This window comes from Rhinatrema bivittatum, chromosome 5 (assembly GCF_901001135.1).
Source record: "Rhinatrema bivittatum chromosome 5, aRhiBiv1.1, whole genome shotgun sequence".
NCBI lineage: Eukaryota > Metazoa > Chordata > Amphibia > Gymnophiona > Rhinatrematidae > Rhinatrema > Rhinatrema bivittatum.
In genome coordinates, this window is record NC_042619.1 from 224,002,949 (window position 1) to 224,015,833 (window position 12,885).

The 12,885-nt window shown below is 43.5% G+C and overlaps 1 protein-coding gene across 8 annotated transcripts in view; it reads right to left on the reverse strand.

Annotated features, from left to right (window-relative positions):
• ADGRG2 (adhesion G protein-coupled receptor G2) overlaps positions 1–12,885 on the reverse strand; it is a 224,355-nt gene that overhangs the window by 173,984 nt on the left and 37,486 nt on the right. The gene's annotated exons all lie outside the window — the stretch shown is intronic.

A 12,885-nucleotide genomic window follows, 5' to 3' on the forward strand; every position in this document is an offset into this window, starting at 1 on the left:
TGCCCAGCACTGACTTCAGGCACACTAGTCTATAGTTTTCTGGATCACTTATAGAGCCATTTTTTAAAACTGGTGTTAAATTGTTCACTCTCCTCAGTCTATAGGCACTATGGATGTTTTAAATGATAGATTGCTAGTAACAGGTTTGCAATTTCTTGTTTAATTTCTTTCAGAACTCCAGGATGAATACCATCCGGTCCCAGTGATTTATAACTCTTTATCAGTTTGATCTATTATATATCCTGTAGTTTGGCAGTGATTTATTTTAGTTGCTTACAATCATCACCATCAAAGAACATTTCTGAGGTATGTCCTAACATCCTTCTCAGTAAACACATAGGCAAAGAATTAATTTAGTTGTTCTGCTACTTTGTTGTCCTCCTTGAGCATCCCTATTATCCTTTGGCCATCTAGAAATCCAACTGAATCCATCACAGGCTTTTTGCCTCAAATGTACTTGAAAATCTTTTCATTATTGGTTTTTACCTCCACGGCAGGCTTCCTTTCAAATTCTTTCTTGGCTAATCTCACTGTTTTACATCTAACTTGCCAGTATTTATGCTCTTCTCTATTTTCCTCATTTAGGTCTGCTTTCGATTTTTGGGTTTTAATTGCCGCTTCTACCTCACCATTAAACCATGGTTGCAGTTATTAGGTCTTCCTTTGACCTTTTGCAATTCATGTAATACTTTTTTCTGGACTTCCAAAATGGCATTTTTAAACAACATCCATGCTTCATGCAAACTTTTAGCTTTTTTTCTTATCAATGTCTTCATTTTATCCTAGACTCCCTTTTAAAAGTTATATGCTATTGCAATAGTCTTACTTAGCATCCACCTGCCAGTGATTATGTCAAATTTAATTGCATTATGATCACTATTGCCAAATGGATTCGCCACCTTTACTCTTTGCACCAGGTCCTGTGTTCCACTGAGAACCTAATCTAAAGTAGTTCTCATTCACATCCCACCCCACCATTGGTCCATGACCAGCTTCTGCATGAAACAGTCATTTATAACATCTAGAAACTTTACAACCCTAGCATATACTGATTTGACATTACTCAATCAGGAAGAGAGTAAGAACTCTATTCTTGGTCTCTTCAGCTCAAATCCTCTCCAATCCACTTTCTGTTTAGAAAAGGGAAGTATGCACCAGTGGGGAACAGCAGCTGTGGGGACCAGAAATCCCATATCTCATTTTGTCTCTGCATGGCTGGGTACTGATGCTGTGCTTCAGTAGTCTAATAGAGCTAAGATAGTGGGGGGAGGAAACTGGAGACAAATGGCTGGGAGAAGAACATGGGGAAGAGAAATGTGAAGGAAGAAGTGGGAGAAGAGGAACATTGAGGAGGTAGCAGGGATAGAAACTTGGGGAAGATGTTGGAAAAGAGGAACATGAGGGACAGAAAGGGGAAAATGAACATGAAGAGAGAATGGGGTGAATAAGAGCCTGAAAGGAAATAGTGGGTGGGAGGGTGAAGGTGGAAGGGAGATGGGCAAGAGAGGAATACGGTCGAAATGGGAGAAACCATGGTGGAGTGCTGAGATTGAATGGAAAGGAGAGAAAGAACTGGAGGTAATCATGGAATCGTGGAAACTGTTATAAAGAATAAAATCACAAAACATTTACATAGACATGGTTTGATGGGACACAGCCAGCATGGCTTTACCCAAGGGAAGTCTTGCCTCACAAATCTTCTACATTTTTTTGAAGGGGTTAATAAACATGTGGCTAAAGGTGAACCGGTAGATGTAGTGTCTTTGGCTTTTCAGAAGGCGTTCGCCAAAGTCCCTCATGAGAGGCTTCTAAGAAAACTAAAAAGTCATGGGATAGGAGGCGATGACCTTTTGTGGACTGAAAGTTGGTTAAAAGACAGGAAACATAGAGTAGGATTAAATGGTCAGTTTTCACAGTGGAAAAGGGAAAACACTGGAGTGCCTCAGGGATCTGTACTTGGACCGGTGCTTTTTAATATATTTATAAACGAAAGGGGTACGAGTGAGGTGATCAAATTTGCGGATGACAAAAAATTATGCGGAGTAGTTAAATCTCAAGCAGATTGTAATGAATTGCAGCTGGATCTTGCAAGACTGGAAGATTGGGCTTCGAAATGGCAGATGAAATTGCATATAGGGAAAAATAACCCTTGCTGTAGTTACACAATGTTAGGTTCTATCTTAGGAGTTACCACCCAGGAAAGAGATCTAGGCGTCATAGTGGATAATACATTGAATCGTCAGCCCAGTGTGCTGACGATCCAAAAAGCAAACAGAATGAAGGGAATGGAAAATAAAACGGAGGATGTCATAATGCCTCTGTATCGCTCCATGATGAGACCGCACCTTGAATACTGTGTGCAATTCTGGTCACCGCATCTCAAAAAGGATATAGCTGCACTGGAGAAAGTGCAGAGAAGGGCAACCAAAATGATAAGGGGCATGGATCAGCTCCCCTATGAGAAAAGGCTAAAGAAGATAGGGCTGTTTAGTTTGGAGAAGAGACGACTGAGGGGAGATATGATAGAAATCTACAAAATCATGAAAGGACTTGAACAAGTTAATGTAAATCGGTTATTTACTCTGACAGATAATAAAAGGACCAGGGGGCACTCCATGAAGTTAGCAAGTAGCTCATTTAAAACAAATTGAAGAAAATTATTTTTCACTCAGTGCATAGTTAAGCTCTGGAATTCATTGCCAGAGGATGTGGTTACAGCAGTTTGTATAACTGGGTTTAAGAAAGGTTTGGATAAGTTCCTAGAGGATAAATCCAAAAACTGCTAGGATGGTAATTAATAAGCAATAGTAGCTTATGATCTATCTAATGTTTTAGTACTTGCCAGATATTTGTGACTTGGATTGGCCACTTGGTCTGACACTTGGTCTGATGGACCCTTGGTCTGACCCAGTATGGCATATCTTATGTTCTTTTGTTCTTATGTAATGGAGGAAACAGATGGGTATAGCTAAAGAGAGGGAGAGAAGTAAATGAGTAAACAGTGAATGGAGATATAGGTTGGAGTGTCTGATAGGGTAAGAGGAGAAGGTGGAAAAAATAGTTAGAGGACATGATAGGTGGGAGAGTTCCCCTCTACTTTCTCTGCACTTCATGCCCTGCCTTTAATGTCCCTGCGCCTCTGAGACCAAAATGAAAACAAGGCCTTTGTCTTAATCTTGCTTTTCCGGTCAAGAAATAAAAATAAAAAATCCCAAACGATGGAATTAGCTGTCATTCATCCGAAGCCATCAATTCTTCCCTGCTTTTTCATATAATCACATGATCAACTTGTAACATTGTCAGCTAAGTGACTGCTTGTTCCTGATCTCAAGGTTAGTGAAGTACTTTTCTTATAGTAATTCAAAATTAAAGTACAATTTCGCAACTGCTTCGGGATGAAGTGGACAGAAACATACTTAGTGGACATGAAAAGGGCACTCCACAGCCTTATCTCCTCTCCTTTTGCCCTAGGCCTGACATATGACGACTGTTGTGTATCACTTGCGAAACAGGGATTTCCCAGTTCAGTGGCAAGTGAGATCCGAGACCTTTTTTTTTTCTTCATGAAAAAAAAGTGAGTAGTATTTAAAAAAAAAAAAAAAAAAGGCATGCATTCCCACGTATGGTACAAGGATAGCCTGCAGACATGTTGACTTTCAGTTCAATTAGTAGATTTCACTTCTTGAAGTAAAGTGCTTTAGCTGAGCTACAAAATAATCATCATCGAGATCTGACAGAAGAGGAGCTGTGCTTCTCCAGAACGGTAGATGGCCAATGAACTGATTGCCTGTAAGCGCAATGCATGTTGTCCAAGCTCCTTTACTCTAGGCATCTTCTCATGCCTTCCCACCCCAGTTTACACAGTCTATGGATGATATCCATAGATATCAGCCTTAGACTCCGCCCACCGATGTTCCCAAGGTGGCGACGTGGGACAGGACTGGACAGATCAGGACTCCATAAAAGAGGTAACAGAGCGCCTCTGGCACCGCGTGCCTAAGGAGCGCGGCAAAGGGGCCTGCCCCTTTGTGCGCCCCTTTGTGACGCCACTGAAGGACGCTACTACCCCATCCCCTTCCCCACTCCCAACTCCTCCTGTATCTCTTCATGCTACTCCCACACTATCTTCTCCCCTTCCCCTACATCACCCCACCCCCTACCGACAGCGCTGGCTAAAAGGAGCGAAATCCTTTCCCTTCCCTGAGTGCCTCAGGGCGCACCACATTGCCGATCCTTCTGATGCGCCAGCCTACTTCAACACACAGCTTGAAGGTGACTCAAGTCAATAAATAAATAGTATACATCCAACTGAATCTTCCTCAATCAAGTCTCCCACTCCTCTCTCTCCCCGCACGCCTGTCGCCCCTCCAACGCCGCATCCAATCGATCAGCCCAGACCTACTCAGGCCAGCGGCACCTGCTTCCACTCAGACCACCCTCATCTCCTCCCTCCCCACCATCCTCCTACAACATGGATATAGGATACTCACACTCCACTCAAGACCTCTACATCCCCTGCAAACACTACTCATACAATACATTATCAGGAGGCATCCACAGAAGACTTCTCCATATTCCCCTATTCCATGACCCTCACATGGCTGCCCTATCAGTCCTTACCCTATTCCTACTGAATGCACAATCCATAACAAAGAAAATCCCCAGCCTAAATGATCTCCTTTTCAACCTAAAGTCAGACCTTCTATGCATCACAGAGTCATGGCTCAAGAACTCAGATACCCCACTCATCAATCAATTACCAACAAGCAGTTACAACATTTTCTCCATACCAAGGCCCAGAAAAAAAGGAGGCGGCCTACTGTTTCTAGCAGCCAAAAAACTTAAATTCAGCACTCTTCCCATCAACTCCCTACTACCCCTCGAAATCAGTCTCTTCAAGTCCAAAACTCTGCAAATCCTGCTGATCTATGCTCCCCCAGGCGCTCTCAACAAGGATCCCTGCCAGCTCATTGAAACCATCTAATCTAGCAACAACACCAATCATCCCACCATCATCTTAGGAGATTTCAACCTCCACTTTGACAAATCTCCCCACTCCCCATCATGTGAGCTCCTCCTCAACTCGCTAACTGCTATGGGCTTCAAACAAATAATAAACTCCCCCACACAGAAATCAGGCCACACCCTGGATCTGATATTCATCAACAACAAAGTAACACTCAACTCCCCCCCTACTACCTCCACTGTCCCCTGGTCAGATCATATGTTAATAAAAACCAAACTCCAAGTGGACTATACCCACATCCACACACACAAAGACAAAAAGTGTATAGTGTTCACCAAAACGTGCTCCACCTGAAGCCCTAAAACAACTGGATACATCGAATACCGTAAATGCTGTTAATTCATGGACCGCAATCAACACAGAGACAGCAAAAAAGATATGCCCAACCATCGAAAAAGAAATTAGAACCACAGCAAGACACAAAGCACCCTGGTATAACCAGGAACTAAAAATCATAAATTGCCGGTTAAGACAAGCAGAAAAAGCTTGGAGAAACAACCCCACAAGCCAATTATGTGACCGATACAGAACACTGCTATACATATACACAACAGACATCAACAAAGCCAAATGGAATTTCTACACTCAAAGAATTCATAACTTCCAATACAACCCGAGAGTCCTATTTGAATATGTTACTCAGCTGACACGACCCATCAACAATCCTCCCAAAAAGAGACTCCAACAATATCCAGTCATAAATTCGCCCAATACCTTATAGACAGAACATCTGAACTAAGCCCAAAAAGCCCACTGATCAACCTTGAACCCCCTGCACAATCACCCCTTATGGCACCAAATTGTCACAGTTTGAGACCATTGCCTCCACCAAGGTAGAAACCTTTGTCTGGAAGATCAACCCAGAAGCACACCCACTCGACTCCATTCCAACAAAAACCCTCAAACTAATCCCAAACTGCCTGGCAAGATCCATCGCAGACATCACCAATCTCTCCCTCGAGCAAGGAATACTCCCGGATTCCCTTAAATGCGCTGTGGTCAAACCTATTTTAAAGAAACCCCAACTGGACCCGACCATCCTGTCCAACTACCGACCCATCTCGAACCTACCGTTCCTGGCCAAGATCATCAAGAAGACAGTTAAACACCAACTTTCAGAATTTCTAGAAAACCAAAATATACTGGTTCCCGCTCAACATGGCTTCAAGAAATTTCACAGCACTGAATCACTACTACTCACCCTCACAGATACAATACTATGAGGGTTTGACAAAGGTACATCTTTCCTCCTAATACTACTTGACATCTCTGCCGCGTTTGACATGGTCAATCTTAAGATCTTAATTCACAGGCTAAGAGAAATAGGTAACAATGGCACCATTCTCCAATGGTTTCAATCATTCCTCACCAACATATCTTTTAAGGTAACCCATAAAAGTACAACATCAGAAAGAATTCCCCTCTCACAGGGAGTCCCACAAGGCTCATCCCTATCCCCTACCCTCTTCAACATCTATATGCTGCCATTATACAACTACTTAGACAAAACAGGGCTCACCTATTTCCTATACGCTGATGACGTACAGATCTTGCTTCCCATCAGAGATAACATCAATAATACTCTAAACCGATGGGAATCCTACCTGACAGATATAACATCCATCCTCACCCAAATGGCACTAACGCTCAACCAGAGTAAGACGGAAATTCTTCACCTCTCCAGAAAAACGGCAACACCCAATACTGACCCCACAACACTGTTCAAATAAAATATGCTCACAACAGTTAGAGACCTTGGAGTCACCTTGGACAAGGAACTAAACTTTAAATATCATATCAAGACACTGATAAAAGAAGGATTCTACAAACTACAAATCCTTAAGAAACTCCAACCCCTACTTCACCCCCCCCGGACTACCGGACAGTACTGCAATCCCTCCTTTTCGCCAAGATAGATTATTGTAACGCCCTCCTAACAGGCCTTCCTGCAGCCACCCTCAAGCCCCTCCAGCTTCTTCAAAATGCAGCAGCATGATCACTAACAAATAACAAAAAAACGGATCACATTATGCCCACACTCAAACAACTCCACTGGCTGCCCATTCCTTTCAGATCTCAATACAAAACCCTCATGCTCATACACAAAGAATACATAATGATAAAGCTAGTTGGCTATAGGGACCTCTGTCCCCCTGCAACCCCACCAGGAATCTCCGCTCAACCAACACAGGCTTACTCACTTCTCCCTCCATTAAGGAAGTGCATCGAGTCTCCACAAGAGAACGCACTGCATCTATAGCAAGCCCTCACTTCTGGAACAACCTCCCGCCCTCTCTCAGAACTGACCCCTTGATGCCTTCCTTCCGAAGGAATCTCAAAGCCTGACTCTTTCAGAAAGCATTCCCTCCAGATAAATAATTTCTGCTACCCTCTCCCTGGCTTTGCCAGTTCCCTTCTTTGCCACTGTACATAGTAAGTTAAATCAGAACATATTACTGTTAAAAAAGTTAGTTTGTAAAACAAGTTATATGTACTTAGTTAATCTGTTATACTGTATCATGTCATTATAAGGCTTGCCTTAGACATCCTGTTGTATGTAAACCGGTGTGATATGTCAAATCGAATATCGGTATAGAAAAATAAATAAATAAATAAATAAATACCCATTAACTATAAAGATCAGTGCCTCAACTATAAATCCACCCTGTAATTAACAACTAGCAACCATATGGGGAAAATAATTTTAAGTAAAGTTTTCACCGGGGGAGCTATGGCAATTTGAAAAATGATTAAGACAGAGACACTGAAAATATTAATTGCATAAAAAACCAAAAACTAGAAAATAGAAAAATCAGCAGTTTTGATTCAACATCACATAAAGTAAAAACAGTACTATTGTACATTGTGAGTTGTAACCGAGTAAATGGTTATTTTCCATAATACAGTACCGGACACCAGAGCTTGGTATCTATTATTTTATTTTCTCCATATGGTTACTAGTTGATATCCGTTAACACCAAAACATGGCTCGCAATAAGTATAACAATCATGAAGTTATGAGTTCTATTGGGAATCTCTAGCTGTAACCCTACCAGTCTTAGTGGAGGTTGGTGATTGAGTTTATCGCGCTCTTTGAGATTTTGACTTTGTATGGGCTTGACAATGAGGTTGGTAAGAGCAAAAATAAAATGTTGAATTAAACCAAGGAACTTGTGCATTGATCCCAAGGCGCTGTCTTACTGAGATCAGTTCTGAATTAAATATAAAGACTCATTTATCAAGATACAAAAATAGGAGAAAGACCTCCACTGACCAGGCCCCAGTTCTTGAGTTATGCATCCCAGTGAAATTGCTTCATACCATCACTCCCTGCTTCACTTGTGTGGTTAACTGTTCCATGAAAAATGGCACCACCTGGAAATCCCACAAGCTTCCATCTTGAATGGCAACTCCTAAGCCTTTAAAAAGCAACTCCTTACAATTCTATCACTTAGCAAAATAGTGAAATACAAACTCAAGAGGAGAAGTAGGTTTTGTAGGTCGGCGCTTATTAAAGTTGACATACAAGGTCTGACTGAATGTTTGTCTTGCCTGGTTCCTCTCACCCACTGAAACTGGTGAGCAGTGGGTGCTTAGAAGACATTTAGAAGGAAGAGGGCATACATGGCTAGACTGCTTCAATCTACTGACATAGGCTTCCAGTGTGCAGCAATCAAGTTTCAAGATAGGGTTGCCAATTGGCTTCAGGCTGATCCAGTCCTATCTTCAACCCCAATGCATGCATAGATTTGTACATCTCATTTTCTTAGGAAAATCAAGTCCATGCATGCAATAGGGTAAACAAGGAATGAATTAGTCTGTTTATTATGACAGGAAACAACTTGGCAACTCTAGTTTAGGAATGCACTGAATCCGGGGTGACATGCCTGATTGTTATGTCTTCCATCAATTTGTCTAACACCTTTTAGATAAAGGTTTTGGTTTGCTTTAATCTGAACAGTTCTAGCAGCAAGAATAATCTCTGAAATTTGGAAGAACAAAAGTAACTCATAAATATTTTAGGTTTTTCCTCAAAACACATGAATAACCTTTACCAATTTTATGCCTCTAAGCTTGTCCAAGTAAGACAATAAACAATTTAAGTGAACTGGTTTAAATTAGCAGCTTAGAAATCAATATTTGTCTAGCTAACTTTTTGAGGTACCTGGACAATCTCCAGGGTTTAATTTTCCCACAACACTGAGCAAATAGATTTAAGCTGGTAAGTCATTAGCGGGGTAAAATTTAGCAGGATAAAAAGAGGCAGTGTGGGGAGTGTTATGGAGGCATAGCTAAGACTTATCTGGATAGCGCTGATATATTTGGCACTAGGCAAATAGATTTACCGTATTTTTCGCTCCATAAGACGCACTTTTTTTCCCCAAAAAATGGGGGGGAAATGTGGGTGCGTCTTATGGAGCGAAGGTAGTGTCTCTCCCTCTCGCGCGCCGTTCCCCGCCCCCTCCCAATCAGCATGGTGACGCGGGTGTGTCACATTCTGCCGGCGGAACTTGAGCTCCCTGCCCGTCTGCTGTTCCCGGGGTGCATCTCGCTGCGAAGGCCGGCGCCGCGCAGGTCAGGCATCAGCTGTTTGAACTGCGTGGGCTATGGAGGCCCCTCCAGTTCGGATGGCTGGCATTTGACCTGTGCCGTGCCAGCCTTCGCAGTGGGATGCACCCTGGGAACAGCAGACCGGCAGGGAGCTGTTTGAACTGGAAGGGCCTCCATAGCTCACGCGGTTCAAACAGATGATGACTGACCTGCGCCATGCCGATCTTGCAGTGAGCTGCACCCCGTGACCGGCGGGGAGCTCGAGCTCTGCCGGAGGACCTCTCTTGCAGTCCAGAGTAAGAACTTCACTCCTTGTGGTTTGGATGTATTGGAGGGTCATGGGGGTGGTATACTGCCTGGGATGGAGGACACATGACACAGACCAGCAAATAGAATTACTGCCTGTGCTGATTAAGTGGCTACCTGTTGAAATATTAGGAGCAATTGCTCTCCTAATCAATGTAATATAGCCCTGACTATTTATTATTGAACTTTGGAGCAGTCATGAAAGTTTAAAATAACTGGTGTGAGAGAGCTGTGTGAATGAGGGAGAGAGTCTGAGTGTGTGATTGTCTGTGGGTATGTGTATATGTGAGGGAGAGCCAATGAGTTGAGTGGGGGAGAGTGCTAGTGAGTGTGAAAGAGCCTTGTATGATTGTGAGGGAGAGAAAAGCAGCAAGTACCTGTTTGGATGTTCTCTGCCTTACTATAAAAAAACAAAACCAAAAAAATATCCCATGGACTGCCACCAGCGGGGAGCTCCGTACAGAGCCCATCAAGGGGACAGAATTATTTTTCTTAATTTTCCTCCTCCAAATCCTAGGTGCGTCCTATGGTCAGGTGCGTCTTATAGTGCGAAAAATACGGTAATTGAGTAAGACTCGTTGGGAAAGTCACTTTCTTAATGTTATCCGGGTAACTTCAGGTGGGTACATTCAGCAGCTAAGTGCCACTGAAAATCTGCATAAAATTATCTGAGTATCGTAACCTTTCAGTGGTCCACTTTTAGTAACCGTCAGTAAATAAGAACCACTTGGCCCACCCAGTCTGCCCAGTATCTCATCTGCTGAATCAACTCAGACCCTACTCAATCTCTAGTCAAATCTGTCTCTTGCCCTTGCCACCTCCCTCTATATCTATCCCACACTAGCTTGAATACTATCTTTTTTTGTTATCTCTGCCTCTTCTGGTAGTTTATTTCAAACAACTACTATTTTCTAAGGGGGAAATTCTCAATAATCTATATCACTGAGAAGCACACAGGTTCTTTATACCTGCCAAACTTGTGGCTAATTTTCAGAAGAAAACCACCCGGGTACTTTCTATAGATGGTGGAATTGGGCGGGAGGGGGGTAAAACAATGCACCTAAATGTGTTCTTTCCTCCTCTTACATAACCAGCCCCCCCCCCCCCCCCGAATCACATCTTTTTAATCTGGCTAAAAAGTGCTCATGTGTTGAATGCCCATAGGTACCTTTACCCACTGTAAGGGAGTCAATGAATATGAATGAGATAGATTTGCATACAATAGTGGCAGTGCATGCAAATCTATCTCATGCATATTCATTTTGTATATCCTGAAAACCTGGCCTGTATGTGGCTCTCGAGAACCGAAGTTGATCACCCTTGTTCTAGAGAGTACATTCTGCATTCCCTGACAGTTTGTGTAGGATTTGAGTTACAGGCCCTGTAACATTATGGTAGCCCTTCTCTGAACTGCTTCTGTCCTCTCAATGTCCTTAAAAAGGTTATGAACTCCAAACCAAACACAGTACCCAAGATGCGAGCTCACCAATGACTTCTATAAGAACAAAACAAACTCTCTTTTTCCTTCTGGTGCGAGCTCTCCAGATCTACCCGATATATCCTTGCTGCTTTATCACACCAATTGCCAACCTTTAGATCTTTAGATGTGATTAATCTTGGGTCCCTTTCCTGTATGGTAGTTGCCAGTTCATGCCTTCCTTTTTTTTTCCATAGGCTTGGCAGTTTCCTCCTGCTCCTCTGAGCTTCTAGCCCAATCAGAACTGGGGCTGGGATCTGATGCTATGAGCCTGGGGATATTTCCCCTATTTTAATTAATCTCCCAGCTCACTGAGCCCCATTATTTCAGCCAAAGTCCTCACAGCTAGGCGCTATGCCATTGTGGGTCCCAAATCCAGCCACTATTGCATGATGTCTGGGACTTTCTGCCCCCCCCCCCCCCCCGGGACTATAAACATTGCGTCTGGGGAGTGGAAGACCCTGACTCTGGAATAAACATACCTGGGAACCCTCTGGGTTTCACCTGGAGACTCAGGGATTGAAACAAAATCTCTGGGTCTCCAAGAGACGCCTGGGAAATGTCTGGGTACTAGCCCAGTCCATCCTGTTTCCTGCAGGCTGCCTGGGAGGGGAGAGAAAGAAAGGTAGGGAAGCGGCTGGATTAGGAAGCAGAGTAGCTCCAACCTCACCCCCTCCCCTACTATTCCCTGCACAACAGGAGGGGAGAAGCTGGCTCTTCTCTTCTCCCTCTGCTCCGGCTTCAGGCCTAACCAGGCCGGATTTAAGATGACGGCACCCATAGGTAGAGGACATAGGGTAAGGGGTTCCTTCCTTCCTCTCCACCTGGAAAGCAGAGAGCAGCAGGAGCAATCCCTGTTTTTGGACACCTTCAGACTTTGGCGGCCAAGGCATGTGCCTATGTTGCCTCTGCCTAAATCCAGCCCTGGCCTCATCCCCTCTCCTCCTGTTCCTTGCAGGCTGCCTGGTAGGAGGGGCTGAAGCAGAAAGCAGAGGGCTGTTGTCTGCTGAGTAAGATTGATTGCACAGTCTGTCCCCCATGCCTGGCAAAGGGGAGAGCGCTGGAGTCAGGACAGGGGTAAAAGGAGGAGTGTGCTGAGGTCAGGGAAGGAGAGAGTGCAGGGATCAGAACTGCAGATGGGGGAGAGCACTGGAGTCCTCCCTTGGAGGGAGTAAAAGAGAGAAAGACTGATTGAGAGAGATAGAATGCACCAGACAGGAGATGTTGCTGCTGTTGTGGTGGTGATGTCCCAGGGGGGCAGTGAGCATTGCACCTGCAGCACTGCAGACTTCCTTTTCTTAACAAAGGAATGAAAAAAGGTTCCTAGTAGCTATTTTTCATTTCCTCAAAGTCTCAGGGATGCACTGATTGAAGATGAATAACAAACTTTATTTCACTATAGACTTTTATCGTTAGAGCTTTTGAAATATTAGTAAACATTGCATAAAGTTTCATTGTTTCTTTTTGGCAAAAACAACTGCATCTATTACAGCCAACCAGCTGTAATGTGTTCAGTAGGGATAAC